Source organism: Hemicordylus capensis, chromosome 4 (genome assembly GCF_027244095.1).
Source record: "Hemicordylus capensis ecotype Gifberg chromosome 4, rHemCap1.1.pri, whole genome shotgun sequence".
Classification (NCBI taxonomy): Eukaryota; Metazoa; Chordata; class Lepidosauria; order Squamata; family Cordylidae; genus Hemicordylus; species Hemicordylus capensis.
Genome location: NC_069660.1, coordinates 286,933,545 through 286,953,703, shown reverse-complemented (window position 1 = coordinate 286,953,703; position 20,159 = coordinate 286,933,545). Strand labels below are relative to the sequence as shown.

The following is a 20,159-nucleotide window of genomic DNA, read 5'->3' as shown; positions in this document are numbered from 1 at the left end:
GTCCAGACGAGCTGACAGTGAAATTTTCACCAGTGGTATTAGCAGCACCTGATAGCCCAGTGGGGTGTGTGTGTGCATTGCCCCCACTGAGAAATCATGGAGGGGACTTATGCCCCACTACCCCCCCCAAAAAAAATTATGCCCCTGACGTGGGGGGGGGCTTCTCAGAGCATCAGCATGGGGGCTGGGATTCAGAGGGCACTTTTGGGGATGCTATATGCAAAGAAGCATCCCCATTTTTTAATTTATGTATTTAATTTATATACCACTTGAATCCAAAAGCTCTAGGCAGCTCACAAAAATTGTTGAAGAGGACTTTTATGTCAAAGAGGACTTTTAGTGTGTTTTATAAGACATAAATCTTTGTTAATTTGTTCATACTAATGAGTATATAGATGTTTTCAACATTTTAATCTTCAGTTTTTGCTTAGGAATTTAGTCTTTAATTTATAAATTGAATGAACTTCTCCACCCTACATTTATTGAGAAATCAATGGGGAGAACATCTAAACATTAACTTTAGAGAACAAAACCTTGACCAAATCTTTTGGAAGTGCAATTTGTGTGTGCGTGTGAAGTGGTATGTTCTGTTTATAAATGGTGGATAAAAGGAAAATGTTTTGTCCTGAGGTTTACAGAGAAATTTCAATGCGAAAACCAATTAAAAATAGAGTTAATATTTTAACACAAATTAAAAATGTAGCATTTCTTGAGAAAAAGTGTGTGCGCGAGGAGCTGGTTTATGGATAATGGCCTATTATGTTTTCTTTTGGTCTCACCCACTTGGATATCCAGCCTTGGGGAAAGGTGAGATTATTTATTTATTTTATTTATTCATTCGATTTCTATACTGCCCTTCCAAAAATGGCTCAGGGCGGTTTACACAGAGAAATAACAAATAAATAAGATGGATCCCTGTCCCCAAAGGGCTTACAGTCTAAAAAGAAATATAAGATAGACACCAGCAACAGTCACTGGAGGTACTGTGCTGGGGGTGGATAGGGCCAGTTACTCTCCCCCTGCTAAATAAAGAGAATCACCACATTAAAAAGGTGCCTCTTTGCCCAGTTAGCAGGGGTTAATACATAATAGTGTATTATGGTTGTGTGGCAGAGGAGGAAAAGGGATTATTCCAAACTTCAAGGCTCTCCTAAGAGTCTTGACACATCTTGCACATCAGTATATTCAATATTCCATCAGCAACCAAAGTATTTTCCAGAAAAGTACCATGGCATCTCCCAGAAGCTATAAAGCCCCATTATATATGCAGCAGAATCCAGTGATAAAGCTTTTTTTTTTTTTTTTTGCTAACTCTCTGCAGACAGCAGGTAGAGATTAACATGCCTAAATGTCCCCCCTCAAAATACAACAAGAAGTCCTTGCATCTAGAAAACAACATGTCAGGGTGAAGGGCTGGGTTTCCTCCCTGCCGTGTTTTTTTCTTGTATGCACACAGCTGCCTTAAAACATACAAATTCCTGTCTGCAGCCTGAAATGGTACAGTACCAGACAAAGTATTACTACTTGACTCTACTGCACATATAAACTGGGCCAGGGGCCTGTCTTTTTTCTTTGCTATAGTTTTTAATGGACAGAGTTAAACCAGCAAAACTACTTCTCATTCAAAATACCATACAGCATTTATATATTGTTCATTTTATTGAGTTGTTTCACTGTAAATTGGGTTGCCAATGCGTTTAAAAAAAATAATTGGCAAAACTCCTATGCCTTTAACAGCTGTGGGCCAAGCAGAAATTCAGCAGGTTAAGCTTCCCCCACAACTGGATGTTGGGGAGAGGGGGAAGCATGTGCAGAAATTTTTGCTTGTCCTCCAGCTACAAGATCCCTGTCAGGAGATAAGATCCCTCTACAAGAAAATCAAAAAGTTAGCAGCTGAATCAAGTTTTTTTTTTAAAGTCACCCATTTTCAGCTGATGAATGATGGTTACAAAAATGTAATAATATTAAATTAAAAATGAACTTGCATCGAATAACTGTGTATATTTAAGATACATTTGTACACTTGATAATTATGACATTTGATAGAAATGATGGATTAAATACTATTGTATCATATTATTATATTATAGTACATGAAGGATGTGTATTGTAAATGGAAGTGGAAGTATTGGAAGTGTCCCAGTATGTGATTCTAGTTGGTGTTTGTATTTTTATTTAAAAATAAGTTAAAGGCAGGGGGGACTGGACGACTATTGTGCCACTTTAAAGAATAGGGTTTCAGTGCAATCCTAGGCATGTTTACTCAGAAGTAAGCCCTGCTGGGTCTCCAAGAAGCTCATTCCCAGGCAAGGGCGTAGCTAGGGGAGAAGGGGCTCATGTTCACCCCTCTCTCTAGAGTGAAGGAGATAATGAAGAAAACAGGGATTCGTGGAGTTGGAAAGCCCTCAGGAGCTGGGGGCCCGGCCTGGGTTCTTTGAACCCTTTCGCTCAGTTATAGCTACACCCTTGTTCCCAGGTCAAAACGCAAAGGGTTACCTCCTGCTTCGAGCAAACACACAGGAACTCAGAAGCAAATCCCAATAAGGCTGTATATCCTAAAGGTCTTCAGCATCGCGATCTTCCAGAATCCCGGCGCTAGAGGACTCCCTCCCCCACCCCCGATTGTGTGCTTTAACTTTTGCTGTGAGAGGCTCCCACCGGGGTCTTCAGCAGGTAGGTAGGTAGGTAGGGCGGGCAGGGGAGGAAGGGACAACCCCAGAGACCGTCAACTCCAGCACGCTAACCAATGCTGCCGCCAGCGCCTAGGAGACTTCCCTCCTTTCCACGACCTCACCCTCCCCAGCGGGCCGGGAACCGGGTTCAACTCCGCCTCGTCTGTGATCTCAACAGGGAAAGAAAGGAGAGCAGCAGCAGCAGCAGCAGCAGGACGACGAGAGTGGAGACCTCCCCCGGGCCGGGAAAAGCCCAGCCCAGCCGGCCCGCCTGCCTGCGGCCTGGTGGTGGCGTCTCTCCTCCTCCGTCCCCTCCCTCGCTCCCCCGCCTTCCCTCCCCCGCTCGCCTGCCTGACACGCTCGCTTTCTTTTCCCCCTCACAGGCATTTCCTGCGCGGGGCCAGGCAGGGCCCAGTCGGGCGGAGCGGGGTGGCTGCCGCGGCGGAGTCAAAGGTACCGGCGTCGGGGAGGTGGCGGGGATCTGCCTCGGCAGGCTTGGAGGCCTTGGCTGTGTGTCCCCAGCAGCGGCGGGCGAGCGAGCAGCCCCGAGGGGGGTGGGGCCCGGGCAAGGGGAGTCCCGGCGGGGAAGCCCCTCGTCGGTCGGGGAGGCGAAGCGGAGGGAGGCTGGTGGAGACGAGACTGCCGCTCTCGAGTCGTGAGTTGGCCGGCGGCGGCTGAGGAGGAGGAAGCGCTTCCAAGCAGGGCTTCCCCCCGGTCGCCGTCGCGGCGGCTGCTGCCCCTCTCGGGCGCTGAGCGGGGATTAGGCGGCGGCCGTGGCTGCTCCTCACATTGCTGGAGGGTGAAGTCATCGTGGCCATTGTCTCCCCTCAGCTCCCCGGCTGGGCCGCCAGAGGGGGGAGCCCAGCAGCGAACCGCGGGGCCCGACTCGCTCTCCGAAACCGCCGGGTAAATCCACCCCCCACCCCCGGCCGCGGACAATCCTCTGAGAGATTTAAAACGCCAACGCCGCCGCCCTCTCCTTCCCTCCCTCCCGCGCGGATTCTTCTTCTTCTTCCTCCCTTAGCAAGAAATCTGTAGGGAGGGAGAGCCCCAAAACATCCACGACGCCACCCTCCGCTGCTCCCGTTTTCATCGTTTCCGCCCCAAATAAGTTTTCTGCGGGAAGGACTTTGGACGCCTGGTCGGTCTCCTCCCTCAAGCAGCCCCGTTGGAGAGTCTGTAACTGTACAAGAAGGGCATGTCTGGAAAACAGCTGAAAACGCACCACCACCACCCCCGCCGCCGCCAAAAAAAAGGGGGGGTGATAACTGTAAAAAAGCAGCGTTCCTTTTTACGCCGGTATGGGGCTTCCGATAAAGGATAGGGCGGTAGACAGGTACACAGCTCAAACTGAAAAAGGAAGTCCAGCTCCAGGGCCGGGAAAGGGGGAGAAACTTTCCATATCCACCATAGATCTTCCTTTGGGAAGAGAGCGTTTGGCAGTCTGTTCACCCTAGAAAGGCTGTAGGGATCTAACGTCTTTCCTCTTAATTTATACCTCCTGTAACTTTCCTTCAAATTGCAAAATAGTCTTAATTCTCTCTCTCCCTCCCCCCTTTCCTTTTGGGGAGGTTGTAGTAGCTATGTAGCTTCGTATGTAATCCCTTTTGAAAAGCTAGTATCCAAAGGGCAGATAGAAATATTCTAATATTTCCTTGGATTGTGTAGTAATTGTCAGTTAAGGAATGTTGAGAAGGAGGAGGATTTTAGCAACTTAGTCTTGTGGATGGCCATACTAGCATTTTACCACAGTGGAACTCTTGTGGGTCTGATCAGGTGATAATAGTGGGAGAAAAGTGCCTAATGAACACAATCTAGCAGGCTAGTGTAAGTACAGAAGTGAGAGATTTGTCATACAAGTAGACACAGTGTGGGAGTTTTAACGCTAATCCACAAGAGTCACACAGACCTAGTGTTCTTTAAAAGCTGATCTGCTAAAAGAAGAGAGCCATTCCTCATCAAATGAATTGCTTAGAAGGTCAGCATAAAGTAATGTGGAATTTTCCTGTTAGCATTCAGCCAGCAAGCATTCTTGGCTGTTCTGCATGAAGGTTCTTGTGGTGTATTTTTCAGTTAGAAACCAAAACTTAAGGGTGCACCTTCAGTGACCAGTTTGGAATGCTTCCCTTTGTGAAGTAAGGAAAGATTGAGGAGCAGGGAAAGAATTGATAGTAGTGTAACTTCTGCTGCAATTCACCTTTGTTTTGATTTGATAGTCACAGCAGTTTAACTTTTTGTGGGCGTTGGTGTGTTACGTTGAACGTACAGTGAACTATGTTCAGTGATAGTCACGTAGTCACTAAGGAGAGTTCTGTGAAAAGGTCAGAGAGTGCTTGTGTAAGGGAATGGTGGGTTTGTAGTACTGGATGTGCGAATCATATGACTTGAGCATCCTGCCTTGTTTTTAAGTTTTTGAAAGATAGAAATGGAAAGTTTTATTTTTTGGGTTCTGACTTGACTCTTGGCCCACTGTACACTATTTATTATTTACAGCGAGAGAGAATAAAATGTTTTCATTCATATTTTAGTAAATATGCCTTAAATAGCATAGGCACAGATCAGATATTCAAAAAGTACTTAGTTATTATTTTGAAATTTATTGCAAGCACTGGTGGTCTGTGTGTGTGTGAGAGAGGTATTATTCTGGCATTTATAGGGTATAAGTTAAAGAAGTTTTAATAGAACATAAAAACTAGATCAGGCCCAAGGCCTACCTAGTCCAGCATCCTGTTTCACACAATGGCCCACCAGATGCCTCTGAGAAGCCCAGAGGCAAGAGCTGAGGGCAGTATTCTCTCATTTTTTTCATCTGTGTGCAGAATGAGTTTTGTCCTGGGCGGGAGTATCAAGGCAGTGTGTGCATACATGCATTCAGAATGGGGCCTTCCTGATTCAACCTGAGCAGGATCTTAAATTAACTTAGCGGACATTAAAAAAAAAACTTGTGAGCACAGGCACGTGTGCATGCCTTAGAGTAGAGGGAACACTGGCTGAGGGCATACCATCTCACTTGCTGTTGTTCCCCTGCAACTGGCATTGAGAGGCATCTTGCCTCTGAGGCTGGAGGTGGCCTATAGCCACCAGACTAGTAGCCAATAATATAAAAAAACTAAATACTTAGTTTTAAGACTAAGAAAATATTTATAATGAATAAAATTGAACTTTTGAAATTTGTTAAGAATAATTAATTATTTAATTACTTGGGTTCGTCAACAGCTGAAAACTCATATACTAGAAAAATCTTGATGTGATGGGGCTTTTCTGTAAATGCTTCTATATATGAAAAAGGTGTCAATATTAGGGGGCAAAGTTAATATTTTTCAGTGATCTATAATATAATACCAAGCTGAAATGTGTTTGCAGTTATAATGTGAGTAGAGGATTGCAATTATAATGTGAGTAGAGGATTGGTTTGATCATTAATCCTGAAATGTTTTGTATACTTCTATGTACAGGGGACAGGTATGTTTTTATTTTATTTTATTTATTCAATTTCTATACCGCCCTTCCAAAAATGGCTCAGGGCAGTTTACACAGAGAAATAATAAATAAATTTTCCATATTAAGTATACAAATTATTTTAAAGTAGAGTGCCGTTGAGTCGGTATCAACTCCTGGTTACCACAGAGCCCTGTGGTTGTCTTTGGTAGAATACAGGAGGGGTTTACCACTGCCTCCTCCCGCGCAGTATGAGATGATGCCTTTCAGCATCTTCCTATATCACTGCTGCCCGATAGTCTGGGAAACATACCAGCGGGCAAACTGGCAACCTTCTGTTAAAAAGAGCTCTGATTTCCATTCTTGAGATGGTAGGATGCTGAGAGGAAGTAGGAGGTAAAAGGCAAGTAGATTGGGGACAGCTTTGCTAATTTGAATCCTATTTATTAGGTTACATCTTAAACCTTCAGAGGAATCCTCAGTTAATTTTGAGACAAGGTATGGAAATGACTCATTCTGAGAGACACAAGAACACCACAATGAGACCTTGAGGCCAAGTCTGCATAATCCCTTCATCCTGATTTTCTGTGTGGTGGAGACTCCTGTGCTTCCACATTACCAAGGATTAAGTTATTCTTCTACTTGTATCTCATCCTCCCTTCCCAACTTCTGAATATAACTGGCTTAAATTAAATAAAAACAAGGATAGTTATAATATGATTTCTTCTCCCTTAAGACTGGTTGTCTTAAGTCATTTGACCTTGCAATCAGTCAGTGGTAGGCATTCCCATCCTAGTGAGGCTAAAATGAAATTCCTGCGCAAGCAGTTTTTTTGTAACTGTGCATGACTTAAAATGGATGGTTACATAAATTCACTTTTTAAACCATGTAACTACAACCAAAATGACAAAATGCTCTTTTAAACAACAGCAAAAATGGAACATCAGATTTTGAAATCATGTGGCTCCAGAAGTGGGGGAGTGAATTGGTGATTTGAGCATGTAAATACCTAGCTCTAGGTGCAGTTTTTTAAAATTTGCAAAATGTATTCTAATCAAATGCATTGTTGACATTTGCTGCTAAAAATGTGAGGAAAGAGCAGTGCAGAAGGTCAACTGTTTTCTGATTTATTTAATAACTATATTTGGCTGTTGGATTTCTACATAATCCACTCTATCATCTCCTCTATATCTATTTTAAGCTATGGCCTACCTGAATTCTGTAGCCATTCTCTTTTAGAAATGATATCTAGTATTTTGCAGAAAATTGCCAATCTTGCTGAAATTTAAGAGTGTTAAAAATCAATTTGCACCTTCATTTACTAAGGAGAAAACACACAAATCCAATGCATTTGCAGGTTTGTAACTTTTGAATTGTGGGCGTTATCTTTTTTGCTGTTGGGAAGGCAGCAAATGAAAATGAAATAAAATGAAAAAGCAAACCCCATACTAAAACCAGTAACTTTGCAATCTTCTGCTTTTATTAAAAAATCCAAATCTTATTGGCTTAGTGTTAAGAGGACTGCTTCTGTTCTTGTTATGCTGGCATGTTCATAAAGGAGATGGCATACTAATACTGTGTTTTATTCTCCATGTCCATATTTCAGCAACAGTTCACTTTCACATGATAGCTGCATTTCATGATTGAGCATGATAGCTGATGTTCCCTTGCTGAATCCATACTCCTGAGTGTCACATGGAGGTTGACTTCCTCCAAGAAGGTAATGACTCTTGAGTTTCTTTGCAATAACTATAGTATTTTTCCATTAATTCATGTACCTTTTTATTTTCTGTATTTAAAGTACAGGAGTTGTGTTGAGTAATTGCCAAACTTTGCTTTCAGCGGCATCATGACAAATGTGATTTTTTTTTAAAAAACAGAACTCTCCTTTGAGTGTTTAAAATTACAAGATCAGTATTTAAATTGCTACCCATTCAGGATAACCCTTGTTGAAGGAAACATTGCATAAAATGACTAAAACGTCATCATCAAAGAACAAACAATTGACAAGTTGAAAGTGTAACTGAATCTTAGTTTAATTATTGCTTGCATGACATATCTTATAATGCTGCTCTTCTACCCACCTTTAGCATTCACTGAAGCGTGGTTTATAATTAAAATATTGGCCATTGGGCTAATCTAGCCACAAAGCAAGTTTGTCCTCCCACCTCCAGTGTATCGCCCCTTCTCTGCAGTCTTAAAAGCACCTTCATAGACCTGTAATGGGGGAGGGACGGTGAGGTTTGCAATAGTTCTTGATCCTTTAACCACAGCTCTTTACATCAAACATACATAGTGGGTAGTAAAACTGATGATGACAGAGGGGGGCAGTAGCATTGTTTTTTCCCCATCTTCATTCTGGTTGAGCTGAGAAAGTTAACACTGAATGGAAGGAGAATCAGGTGGAATTGTGCATGGCTGCTGGATAACCAGACAAGCACCCTCTTGCTTCCTTTTAATCTGGAAGCAATAAAGGACACTTGCATGTCTGCTCTGCAGCTGTAGTAATACCATCTATTTTCCTTTTCTCCTCTTATTCAGTGTTAACATTGCCTTGACTAGCATGAAGTTGTCTGGAAACTGTGCTGCAGTGACGAACCGCCCCCCCCCCGCAACACACACACACCATGATTTAAAGCAGTGGCAGAAGCACTCTGAGGCCAATTGGTAGCTTTCCACAAATTGGCTTCTGCCTCAGGGCTGCCAGTTGCCACTTCCTTCTCTATTACTACTGCTGTTGCACAGAATTTGCTTTTTATTTTCACAAAAGCAGAATTATCTTCAAGGAATTGCTCTTGGGAGTTCCATCAAGTTGTGTTTTTTGCAAAAACTTATATATATTCAGTTCTGTGTTAGAAACTGAGCACCGTCTCTTTCTGTTCTGGCCATCACCTAAATTTCAGATAACAGATGTACTTGTATTTAAACTTCTTAGCAAAAACACTTGTGGATTACAATTAAAAGGAGTAGGAAATCTCTCAAGAGTGTAAAATAAATGGTTAATACACATTATACAGTCATTGGTGGTTTTGTGTTTTCTGTTATGTAGACTATGGCAGTCAGCTAGCAAAATCTAGTATTCTAGCTCTGGTCAGTCTAGAAACATTCTAGTTTAAAAGGTGCGTTTAGCAATGAAAATATTAAAATAGTTATTTCACATATATGAAAACAGGGATTCCCCTAAATATATCAATAGGCAGGACCTGGGGAGGGATGTTCCTTTTCACTTAAGATTCCTGGAAAATCCATATCTCATGTGGTTTTCTTGATGTGAATCATTCCAAAAGGATCCCCATGGAGGTAGATGCTAGAATTCACTCTTGCTATGGTAGGTAGCCCTCTTAATATATTTTAGTATTATTATAGTATACAGTCATCACTTTATTTTTTTACTAAATTTCCATTTCATCTCCACCTGTAGGCATAGACTGCTTTTAATGCTACAGCTGTTAATTTTACTTTATGCTGGTCAAAGTCCAAAATAAAGGTATTGATTTGATTGGTTGGTAGGTAGGTAGCCACAGCACAGGAATTGCAAGATACTTGTAGTAGATATAAAAGATGGCCTAACTCTTTAGCAAGAACTTCTGTTCATCTAGTGTACACAGCTATTTCCTTATGTTGTGTAACTTGCTTCCTTTACAGAAGAGGTATTGCCCTGAAGAAATCCTCAGCAAGAAGTTAGAGGGAGTCTCTTAGGAGTTAGGAACTAGCAAACAGCTCAGCTGATCAAGTCTATGTTTCCGGTACATTTCCCTAGTGAAACATTCCTGAATGGCTGCTTGTTTACAAGGAGCTACTCTACCAAATTCTCAATGACTTTTAACAGGAGTAGCACAACTGAAGCTTTTCTCTTTGAAAACTGTCAGTCAGTATTATGGCCACCTTGCTTTTAGCCCTCTGGATATTTGGGCTCAGTGGGGAAGTAGGCTTGCTTTAAAACTAAGGCTCTCTTGTTCCATCTCTTCTAATACTTCTGTGCATTTTTGAGGATAAACTAGGCTGTGCCCTGGAGGCTGCTGCAGAGAGAAGAAAGGTTTGCTTTTCTGATCTCATTGCACAGTAGAAACTGCTTACGTCAACAGAGGAAGTTTGATGGCAAAATTTGAGCCTGATGCATCTGTATCAGCTGAGACAAATTGCATCTCTGTCTTCTCACACTTAATAGAAGCCATGTCATTCATTTTAAACCAGAACTGTCTAGAAGCTTTTCAGTTTTTAAAATTGTATTCTTCCTAGCCCATTGTATCAAATAGCTTACAGGAATAATAGTCTGTTTTATAAACACATGTGGACTTTATTTTGGACAAGATTGCCCTACTTTGAGTGTAAAGTACTGTATTTGCTTCTTTCTGTTTGAATATTTGGTACTGCTAGACGTAATTCAGACTTGAAATAACTTTATCTTAAAAGTATATTTTGCTATCCTTAAAATGTGGTAGTTGAGGAGTCTAACATGCTAGCTGTAAATACTTCTGTGGGTTATGTGCAGATGGCTGGTTGCATGATGGCACAAGTATAGCCAACATTCTTTACACAATGGTTGTATTTTATATAGAAGTATATTCCTGTGTGTCATGTGATTTTGCTTTTCATTTTTTTCTTACATTTAATCATCTGCCATTTTCCTACTTTTACATCTCAAAGTTCCACTGTATCTATGTGTTAGCTTTTCTCCTTGGGTCTGTGAGCAGGGTTTGGTTCATATATTAGCCTCATGGATAAATCATAAGAAGAAAACAACCCCAATGAGTGCACAGGAAATAACCACAAAGCATTTGCATCAAGGGAGGGGAAGGGTGTAGCAGAAAGCACAGTTGTGACAAAAAGAACAGGGCATTAATTGATTTATATCCATAACATTTATGTTGGTGGTGTTCCTGTTTGGTCTGAGAATATAGGAAGAATATTGCATATTGTAAATCAAAGCCATATAATTCTAACCACTCTTAAATCCAGGATAATTTTCTGCATGTAGTTTTGAGTCCCAGTTGTGTCCTGTGAAAATACTGAAAGTAAGATATCTGCTAAGTTAGTGTTTAGCACTTTAGTATAACCAAGTAGCAATGCAAACCAGTGTCAGAAATAAGTGTTAGCTATCTAGGTCCCTGAACAGAGTTTTCTGGCTTTGCAAAGACATTGAGCAACATCCAGATTAAGATTTACATGAGTGGAACACTTCTTATGCAGGAAGAAAGGACAACATTTGCTATCCCCCCCCCATTTGATTGGCAATCCCCTGTGTTTGCTGAAAATATGTCTTTGAGGATCCCAAACCTCAAGGATATATTTTTGGTGGGTACAGAGGGAATAGTAGCCTAATGGCACAGCAGGGAAATGATTTGACTAGGAAGCCAGATGTTGCCGGTTCAAATGCCCACTGGTATGTTTCCCAGACCTTGGGAAACACTTATATAGGGCAGCAGCAATATAGGAAGATGCTGAAAGGCATCATCTGACACTGCTCAGGCAATGGCAATGGTAAACCCCTCCTGTATTCTACCAAAGAAAACCACAGGGCTCTGCAGTCACCAGAAGTCGACACTGTCTCAATGGCACACTTTACAGAGGGAAGGAAGTTTAGGCAAAAATGGCTTCTTCCCTTATATACCTTTTTGGTCCTGCTAGTCTTAGTCTGGATGCTGCCCATGATAAATATGGTCAAACTGCTAAGGAAACTGAAAAATAGCTAGCTAGCTATCTTCCTTCCTTCCCCAGAAGTATCTTCTTCCTGCTTTTTGTTCTCCATATTTTTATATCCTGTGAGATCTGACAGTTGAATATGCAAGTACAGTTTTAATTGTGGTATATTCTAGCAGTTGAGGCCTTGACTTCTACCTAACATAATATTAATATATCTTCTGTACAAACGAATTACATTGAATGCTTCATAGACTGCCAATAACATCTTAATTGGACATCTTTCTTGCAGCCTTGCAGAAATCTAGTAAGGTTGCATATTCCTTATCCGAACTGCTTGGGACCAGAAGTGTTCTGGATTTCAGACTTTTCTGGATTTTGGAATATTTGCATATTGTAATGAGATATCTTGGGCATGGGATCCAAATCTAAACACGAAAGGTTATTGTATACTGTATTTAATTTTTTTAGGTTTTATTTAAAGTCTCTAGCGTTCGAGCGAGTGAGCTGAGGCGTTTTGTTTTTTGTTTTGTTACAAGGCGCTCAGCTGCAACAAGTTGGTGCTGCGGACGCACACCGTGGTGGTTTCCAGGTTTTGGAGCATTCCGGATGTCCGGATTAGGGATACTCAACCTGTATATGCTACTTGTTGCTCTTAAGCAGTAACAGGATAGTATAACTCAGTGACCTTCACCATTTTTCAGCAGAAGCCACTTTGGCAAAAAAAATCTTCATTGTGAGGGCTATTTCCCACTGTGCTGACCTCCGCAAAGTACTGTGCTTTTCTTAGTGTTTGGAGGGCCCTTCTAAGAGCTCTGTGGGGGAAGGGCTACAGTTCCCACCATTTTGTGCATGTCTTCCAGGTTGGTGCAGAGATTCAAGAAGGCTCAGTTTCCCATAAAGGACTCGGAGCCCATCAACACTGGGCAAAAGACCAGTGGAAATGGTTGGTGGTAGGAAGGGGAACTGTGCAGAGTATTCAGCTGTCGCCAAAGTTTTATACAGACCCGATAAACAGTCAGGGAGTTGCACTTAGGGTTGATAGGAGCAGCCACTGGCTCCCAAGCCTTACAATTAAGAAAAGTTTGTTGGTTTGTTTATTTCGGCCCAAGGCCAGCATAAATTAAGAAAAGTGGTATAACTTATCCACGCTTTTAAAGTTGTCCTTCCCCCATCTGATTGATTGATTAAGTGCTGAGTGACCACATAATGTGATCCCCCATCTAGGCAGAGCATTATTAAGTTTTCTGTTGGGGTGGGGGTGGGGTGTTGGTGGTATTAATTTTAACTTGGTCACAAAGTAAAGTCTGAAAGGAAACCAGTGTTCAGTTTGTAATCTAGGCCAACCCTGTTTCCTAAAGACAGCATCTTATACCTTAAATGTACCTCAGCAGATGGTTGCCCAACCATCTTCTTGTGAAACCAAAAGATGCCAAATCATCTTTTTGTGAAAACCTCAAAGGCAGGAGATTAATCAGCCTCCCTAAACTACCACTTTCCATTTCTAAACTGTTGTATGGTCTTGATGTTTTCCTCCAGTGTTACAATCTGCTAAATTCCCTGTTCATTGAGAGTTTTAATTTATTCAGCCTTCCCTAAAGTCTTTCCAATTTTTCCCAGTTTTGTATTCTCAATGAATTTGATAAATGACCTGTCTGCTTCCTCATTCAGAAATTAAGAAAGATGCTAAATAGCACTGGACCTTGCACTGACGTTTGCAAAATGATTGTGGCTCTGAATATATATATTTTCAAATCTGATATCAGTCCTAGCGGCTACCCTTTGAATGTGTCCTCTTGTTGTCTTTGTGGATTTCTCAAGTTGCTTTCTGTGCTGCATAAAATAAGCCACTTGACTTGCTCCCCCTTATTCTTCTGGGACTATACCTTTTCTTTATGCATTCTTAAAGAGTCAGTTTGGTGTACTGCATAGCCTTTTGGACTTTGGTCATGGAGACATGGGTTTAAATACTCTGGGTTATATCCAAAGGTGCCTTGAATGAGTGGAAAGTCATTTTTGCTTACAAGGTAGTGTCCTGATTTGTTCCTTTCCCCTCTACTCCTGCTACAACCCACTCATTGCCACATTCTGTCATGCACTATTCTTTAAGATCCCCTTACCCTTGAGCATATGTTGGAGGACAAAGAACTGTAGTGGGGAGGAGGGAGTGGGAAAGCCCCATTGCATGAGGAGAATTCTCCTCCTTTGGGTACTATCTTCTCACTATTTGTGTAACCAACTAAATAGTGTATTTTGGGGAAATAACATAGGATAAACTTATGTACTGAGCTCTGTGAAGGAAGAATAAGCCATAAATATGATAAAATATTATGGTAGGTCTTTCGGAGACTTGTTCAGGATTCTTAGTTTCTTGAATATCATACCCAGCTTACATAAACTCATGTCACTATCCAGTAGGGATGTGCCCGAACTGGTTCATTGGGGAAGCGCTGAACTGGCCTGGGCACCTGCATCCAAACTAGTTCAGTGGGCTGGGAATAGGTTCCCTTAAAAAGCAGGTCCTTACCTGCTCCTCTGCCACCCCACCGGTTTTCTGGGCTCGGTGCTTGTTTTCCAAAAGGCTGCGCACAGCTGCAGTGCTGCTGCCAGCAGCCTGCACATGGCATTGGCATGCACAAGGGAGCAGCACTGCAGCCGCATGCGGTCTTTTGGAAAGTGAGCACCGTGCCTGGAAAGGCAGTGGGGTGGCAGAGAAGCAGGTATCTGCTCCTCTGGTTTTTCAAGGAACTGGTTTTTAAAGGAACCGATCCCCGCCCATGGCTGCTCGAAATGATTCGGGCACATCCTTACTATCCAGTTACATTTTCACTTCCTTCATCATTATTCTGACCTGTGACTTTTAGTGAAGCAATTTTTCTGGGTAATTTATTTATTTATTTAAAATATTTATATCCCATTCCTCCAGTACACTACTGCTTGAGGCAGCTCACAACAATAAAATAGATACAGTATACAATAAGTAATAAAATTAAACAAATTGACTAAACAAATTAAAAGTTAAGTAAAAAACTACCGTCAGTATTAAGTTCAAATTAAAAGTTATTTTAAAAGTTAAAAACTGAAATTATAAAAACTAAAAACTAAAGAACCTACCAGATAAAAGATGGATGGAGCATTAAAAAGCCTCCTTAAAAAGGTGTGTTTTAGATGGTTTTTAAACACATTAAGGGAGGGAGCATGGCAGAGCTCTTCAGGGAGGGCGTTCCAAAGCTGAGGGGCCACAACCGAAAAGGCCCTGTCTCTAGTCCCCACCAACTGGATCTCTGTTAGTGATGGGGCCATGAGCACGGCCTGAGATGAACAGAGGGCCCTGGCAGATTCATATGGGTGAATGTGGTCCGACACGTACCCCGGCCCCAAGCTGTGTGGAGCTTTAAAGGTCAAGACCAGCACCTTGAATCTAGCCTGGAAGCGGACGGGTAACCAATGAAGCTGCCGCAGGATGAGTGTAATACTCATGGAACGACTTGCACCCACAAAATTATGAACTGGGAAACTTACTAGAATTTTTTCGAGGAACTTTTCTGCAACTGTAAATAATTAACTGATTTGATTTGGCATATTTATTTGACTTCTTTTTAGTATTGTTTACCATATTCTAGATTAAATATTACGAAAGTTTTCCTAATAGTCACAAGTATTTGAACTGCAATATTTGGGCGGGCAGGTGGGGGAAAACCAATAAGGCACACTTAGTATGCTTACTTCAAACAAATTCAAAGCTTTATCTGAAAATTATTTTTATTGGAATACTTCTAAAGATTTAAAGTCAATAAGTTGTGTTTTCTATAAACACTTCCAGCTTCCCCAGTTCAAGAGAAGAAATGGCACTTCCTGTGTTTGCTTGAAGTGAAGGCAAACTCACAGTTTCAGTTTTACTTTCACTTGCATTCTGAGATGGAATAAGAATTTCAACTTTGGCTCTGCAAGTTGAATAAGAAACAGTCAGGTTAATTTCTAACTTGATTTTCATTTGGATTATTATGTGTATTTTGGTTTTATTTTACCCTCTGTTTACATATCAATACAGTTTGTGTGATATGCACACACATGCCAATTTGTCTAATGCTCTCTTGGTATCCATTATTGTTCTGTAAAATTTAGATTTGTGGGATTTGAAATGTTTCCATGGAAAAATATAGCACCAGAAAAGTTTCCATCCCGCGTTGCTGGTGGATTTGCAGCTTCTCACTTTTGTGAGCATTAAACACTAATCTGAAAGTTATTTCCATGATTGAAGTGGACTTTAGAACTTGAAATGCGTAGGGTTTGACTATCTCATTGTAGTTTGTGTCATTCTTTTCCCTCTGTTAATTAAAAGAATTTCATGATAATGGCTATTTGGCTTTTCTTTCTTTTTTGCTATTTTTTAAAAAAAGGACAAAAGTGTTGGATGTTTATTCGTACAAAAGAGCAGGCTATTATCTTTGGGATTATCAGTTGCTTCTTGAAGAACGAGGGAACTAACTTTGCTTTCAAAAATAATTTAATGAGGATAGGTATAAGGTGGAGGTCAAATGAATTCCATACACTTTTTGCTTCTCTTGCTCCAGAATCTCAAATTTTGGTCAATGGTAACTACTGGGGAGGGGGAGGGGCAGGTCAAAGATTCATCATGATTTTTTTGTTAAACTCTTGCCTCCCTAGAGGACAGTAAGTTGTAGCCTTGTAGAACTCTTAGCCCTCTGTTATGTTGTTATGTTTTTAGCTGTACCACTTAGTTTGCCAATAGCTAGAAATCTACAGTTGTGTGGGGTGGGGCTCTACAGAATCTTTATAAAGTGATAACGGAAAAGGTTACACAGTATTAGTGTACAATACTCCGTAACACTGCTTATTTTTTATCTACTTCTGTGTATTTTAACAGAACTACATTGCTGGAGTTTTTTGTTGCCTAACTGCAAAATAGTTTCTTACAAACTGGCAGCATTGTCTATGCAAGTAAAAAATTATGATAAGGAGAATGTTTGTATGATTAAGGAATAAACTGAATTAGGCTACAGTGTCTTCTGTTGGCATAACATTATTGAGTTCATTGGTGATATGCCAGCAGAACATTTGGTCACTGAGTCATGCTTTTGTTTTAATGCCTTTAGCTACCAGAGAAGTGCTTTTCTATGAATGACTGTGCTAAAATACGCTACAAAATAAAAAGGGGCTTTTATCTGTAGAGTATTTCACGGTACTAATATGGGAATAGTCAACCTGTTCAGCTTTTAAGGGTCACATTGAAAATGTACTAGCTTTTAAACTTACAGTGGCTGACATCTAGAATAATGTGTGCTAAAAGGGATGTATTTTCAAGAGGCACAGTAGGCTGCAGAAGGAAGGGGGGCAGAGAAAACAGCCCCCTCCTCCATTATACACACAGGTTTTTCAGCGTACACATCATTAGTCTCAATGTTAATTCTAAGTAACTCAATTTTTATATACCTCTGTTAGTCTTATATATGACACCCACTCAAACTGTAACAGCACTGTTGATGTTAAATATCTATCATTCTTTCTAACATTTAATATGCGTGATTGACACCTAACAGTTTGCAAGCATAATGGAGCCACCCAGAAATGAAGTACAGCCAACAGCAAAGGTTCCATTCCGGGAAAACTTTGTGGTTGGCGAGCAATAGAAAAGCGTTTGATACAAGGGGTTAAGGGAATTGTGGTTGCAAAAAGAATGAAAAATACAGAACAAGTTGTTCTAGTACGAACTGATCAGCCTACTTTCCTTTCACTTTCTCTACAACTGGACTAAATTTGGTTCAAATCGAGGTCCACAACCTAGATCTCTTGTACCTCAAATGTTCATGTGTCTGCCATCTTGGATTGGGGTGGGTGACATCATTACAAACTACACCATTGAGGTGTCCCTGTGTGTCACTCCGTACAACTGCACCAAATCTGGCTCAGATCGGTTAAGCTTACCGAGGTGCACTGAGGTGCAAGTTAGCTTACTTGCACCTCAAAAGTTTATGTGTCTGCCATCTTGGATCGGGGTGGATGACATAATCACAAACCACGACATTGAGTTATCCCTATGTGTCCCTACAACTATATGAAGTTTGGTTCATATTGGTCCAGGCATTGTGAAGTTGATGTGGGGGACACACGGACGGACACACACACAGAACACTGGGTGGTCTCATTAGCCTACTGGAAAGTAGGCTAAAAAACACACCAAATATCACCTGGAATACAGACTCCCCAAATTTCAAAAATATCTTGTGAAACCGTGGATACTTAGGTTGCGGTTGGCAAGACCTTTCACAATTTCCCAGTCACTGATACTCAAAACCTCAAAAAAAAGGGATGACTGTACTGGTTTCTGCATACTAATTAATTGTTGCAATAATGGTTTTATGTTTTTACAGTTTTTGATTTAACAGTTAATTGATTTTAGTGTGTTTAATGTAAACTGCCCTGAGCCATTTTTGATAGAAATCATAAATAAATAAATAAAAATACTAAGAAGCTCCCTGGCTATGTAGAAAAAATAATTTTCAGTGGGGGTGGGTGGGAAATCGAACAGACCACAAAGCACTTTGGTTTGGATCATGATCCATTGCAGCCATAAGAGTAGGTTCTATGCCTGCGTGGAACCATTTGGGCAGAATTGACTGGCTCCTTTAAGTGCTTAGCCCCGCCCCTTGCACATGGTGCATCTCTTCAGTTTGGGCAGGCTAGCGTTTTAACCTCCATTCCTATCTGACTGACATTGTGTCGGTACCTCAGACACGGAGCTCCTCGGAACGATCTTTCCTGTGAGAAAAGAATATTAAAAATAGATTAGTTTAATGTATTTCGACCTCGGACTGGACTAAACAATTCTTATTTCTAAACCCTTACAACTTGGTGAAACGATAGATCGATTTCTTGGCTACGACGTAAGGACTGGACTCGGATCAGAACTTTCACTTGAGTATAGTTAAATTTCTTATTTCCCACTATAGATAAAAATAAAACTTTTGAACGTTGCATCAACTGCAACACTAAGCTTCTGCTGGCTGATGATCATGACTCCTGTTTACTCTGTATGGGGGAAGAGCATAATATTTCTACGTGTAAGATCTGCTTAACTTTCTCGCACCAAATGAGAAAAAACAGCTCTTCGACAGTGTTCACTCTAAGGCATGCGCATGTGCACGCTCTCACAAGTTTTTTTGATGTCCGCTCAGTAAATTTTAGATCCTGCTCAGGTTGAATCAGGAAGGCCCCACTCTGAATGCATATGCACACACTACCTTAATACTTCTGCCCAGAACAAAACTCATTCTGCACACAGATGAAAAAAATTGGAGAGAGCACTGCTCTCCGACTGAGGGCAGCTCTTTATGATGAAGCTGCATCCCCCAAACCTTTGATATCGGGCATGGTGTCAAAGTTGATCTCAAGCACGGTATCGAAGCTGGTGCCAAGGACAACCACTGCACAGTCTAAATCAGGCCTGTACAACATAAGGTCCAGGGGCCGGATCTGGCCCGCAGGGACTTTTTGCCTTGCAAAAATTCTGCCTTGCCCCATGGCCCTGGTAGGGGTCAGCCCCCTCTCAAAATTAAGCTTTGAAAGTGCATGAGGGGCAGGGAGGAGGAAAGGTTGCGAGTAGCCTTCTCTTCTCTCCTCATGCTGTGGTTAACTAATAATAGCTTTCATTATTATTTTTAATAAATAATAAATAATTGCTTTCATTTATAATTTATTGTAATCATTAATGTGCTGAAAGTCCACTGGAGTATTTGAGTTATGCACCCCTGGTCTAAATCCTCAGTCCAGACTTCTACAACTACTACTTTTGATACATTTAAAGCACCCAAGCCTCTTTAGGAGTCGAGCCATCTTAAGAAACCTAAATCTCGACATCCAGGCTCTGGTGCAGAGGGAGCACCTCCGCATAAGAAGCACTGGGAAGAGTTCAAAAACTGCCACTGAGGCTACATCCTGTGCTACTCCTTCCCCAGCGACCCTTCAGTTGACTACTGGGACTCCTCAGACTTGTCCTGCATTTCCATATGTCCGAATTGTGGGGTCAAATCTGTGCTGAGACTCACCCTCAGGTTTGAGATCGAAGTCAACACTAGCCCTTCGACATCGAGAGAGCGCTCTCTTTTGCCAGCAGTGATGCTGAAGCAGACACCTTTTCCCCTGAGTAGGAGAGCCTCAGTAAGGGTAGTGAACTGCGCATGCCCGAGACAGAACTGGACCATGTGACTTGATTGTAGGCGGTCCCGCCTCCTAGTCCCAGTTCCAGTTCTGTCTCGCTCGGGACAGGACGTTAGAGGAAGAGCTCTGCAATTTGCACGTTTTTCTCCTGGAACTTCTCTTATCTCTTTGGAGCTTCTCGCTATTCTATTCCTTCTCTCTCCGCCCTCCTTATTGTGCCAGGGTGGGAAG

The 20,159-nt window shown here is 41.5% G+C and overlaps 1 protein-coding gene across 5 annotated transcripts in view; it reads left to right on the top strand.

Moving 5' to 3' along the window:
* Window positions 1–2,436: 2,436 nt before the first annotated feature.
* RNF19A (ring finger protein 19A, RBR E3 ubiquitin protein ligase) overlaps window positions 2,437–20,159 on the top strand; it is a 93,959-nt gene continuing 76,236 nt past the window's right edge. Inside the window, exons 1-3 of one of the 5 annotated variants that reach the window (XM_053246518.1) lie at window positions 2,437–2,673; window positions 3,056–3,125; window positions 7,717–7,830. The gene's annotated coding sequence lies outside the window, so the exon portion shown is untranslated. Of the gene's footprint in view, window positions 2,674–2,714; window positions 3,126–3,259; window positions 3,579–3,949; window positions 3,972–4,264; window positions 4,651–7,716; window positions 7,831–20,159 lie in introns of those variants that run through there. The other 4 variants (XM_053246522.1, XM_053246519.1, XM_053246521.1 and 1 more) reach the window with 4 other exon arrangements.